The sequence below is a fragment of the Acyrthosiphon pisum genome, chromosome X, assembly GCF_005508785.2.
Source record: "Acyrthosiphon pisum isolate AL4f chromosome X, pea_aphid_22Mar2018_4r6ur, whole genome shotgun sequence".
Taxonomy (NCBI): domain Eukaryota; kingdom Metazoa; phylum Arthropoda; class Insecta; order Hemiptera; family Aphididae; genus Acyrthosiphon; species Acyrthosiphon pisum.
Genome location: NC_042493.1, coordinates 81,772,027 through 81,774,218, shown reverse-complemented (window position 1 = coordinate 81,774,218; position 2,192 = coordinate 81,772,027). Strand labels below are relative to the sequence as shown.

Sequence of the window (2,192 nt, the reverse complement as noted above, 5' to 3'; positions counted from 1 at the left end):
GGTGGTGTGCCAGAGACAACACATGCGGGTACGACGTCCTCTTAATAAATATATAATTCATTTTTTGAATACAATATTTACATTAATACGCATCTATTGTTATTTTTCATTGATATTTTAATTAATGTATTAATAATGTTTTGCTTAAAATATCAATTGATTAATTTAAGTTTGTTTTGTTGTACAGGTGAATTTTGAGAATGTGTATACCGTCTATAATATGGCTATCTATGTTGTAAGTAAGGATCTTGTGCTTAATTTAAGGTAAGTACTACCGTTACTTTATTTTATACAAAATTTGGATTTTATAAGATACACTATTTTCAGTAAAGATAGAGGAGTGGGTTTTCATTACACAATTATTTGACCAATTGGATTGGTGTATAGTATTGTGAATCCAACATCACGTCATTATTATTATTCAATCGTCATTACACAAAGGTTGGAAAACTTACTCCACAGTTAAACCCTGAGTTAGGTTGTTAATTCTAGGGTTTATTAGAAGGTTATTGCTTATCCATCGCCATAATTATTAGTCATGACCTGACCAGTGTTGAAGATTATACTACTTCAACGCTTAACTATTTATATGTTGACTAAATCTTCGCTTGTCAAGAGTTTCTAAGGTATTCTTATCAACGAACAACTTTGTTTTAATGAAGCAACATTATAAAATAATTTTATTTTTAGTTCTATGTGCATCTAATGTGTTTTAGATTTTCCAAACCTCATATATTAGAAGTTGGAGTTAATATATCTAATGGATGGTCCTTAAGATGAAGTGTTTAAAATTGGAAATGTTTTAAGACATTTAGACACAGCTGGATATTTTTGTATCTATTACTTTGTGTTAGCAAAGAGGTTGGTGGAGTGACTGATGACCAACCCCTAATCAACCCCATCTAAGTTGCTGTAGACTCAGACATGAAGTTAACTAGTGAAAAACAAATTATACTACAAACTATGACTTTGGCTCTGTTAGTCTAGAGCCCTATGGGCTTGAAGTTGTCAATTTTTTTTTATGTAACATTTTATTTTCAACACAATTTTAAATCTATTTGCCTAGTGTTTATCTAACATGAGTGCCTTCGGTTTCTTTTCAAACCCTAAATGTATTTATTTTGAAAATTATAGAAAATAATTTGTAAACTAACATAACTTGAAAGTATTCAATAAATACAAAACTATTTGACTTTATACTATATTATGTATCAATATATCTATAATGTTGTCTAAAGACATTAATATGCTATCTTAGTTCTGTTATCTACCTATCTTCAATTCTAAAAAAGTAATATATACCATGCTATTTGAATTATTATCATTGTTGAAATACATGTATTAATAGAAGTTAGAATTATTAATTTGAGGAGTTGTATTAATTGTAAACTTTGTATTTTATATACATATTTTAATACATCTATATTTATTTTTACAATAACATAACCTATTGTTTTATATAAATCTTTAGTATAAATTATTTATGGGTTGATTAAATTTTAGTATTTTTTAGAAACCCAGGGTAACAAAAAAATGATTGTCTATATTTTTTAAACATTAAATGTTTCTTACTCAAAATTAATGATTTAAAATTATTTCCTTATTATATTAAAATACCATTTAAAGAATATCTTAAAACATAATTTAATGCTGTTAATTAAATAGTATTTGTATTCAAAGTTCAATTGTTCAGTTTGGAAGAAAAAAGAAATTATTGCCTAGAATTAAAATTGTTGTATCAATTTTTATCAGGTAATTAAAATTAAAAACAAAAATCATTATCAGGTATTTTTTTTGTACTAATACATTTGAATATCAATTTATTGATTAAGTAAAAATTATTATTTATACATAACAAATTTAAAAAATAACATTAGTATCAAATGTTTGAATTTTTGCTTAACTCTTGGTTAAAAATATAATATATAATATGTTTATATTAAAACTAATGGTCCATAGAAATCTTCGATGAATTAATTTTATTAATTTTTTTAAAATTATAATATGCATTATTCACAATTGGTTTTAAATTAATGTTTGAGAAGAATTTTGCTTGCAACAAAAAATGTATCCTACTAAAGATATCAAACAACAGGAGTGTATACATTCTTTTATATACACATATTAAATAATATATTTATTTTATCTCATTTAATTGGTGATTATTAGAGTCTTGCATACTTACCTACAAG

The 2,192-nt window shown here is 24.7% G+C and overlaps 1 protein-coding gene across 1 annotated transcript in view; it reads left to right on the top strand.

The window, feature by feature from the left end:
• LOC100575087 overlaps nucleotides 1-1,315 on the top strand; it is a 9,279-nt gene extending 7,964 nt beyond the window's left edge. The window contains exon 5 of the mRNA XM_016803221.2: nucleotides 188-1,315. The gene's annotated coding sequence lies outside the window, so the exon portion shown is untranslated. The remainder of the gene's footprint in view (nucleotides 1-187) is intronic.
• The last annotated feature ends 877 nt before the right edge of the window (nucleotides 1,316-2,192 follow it).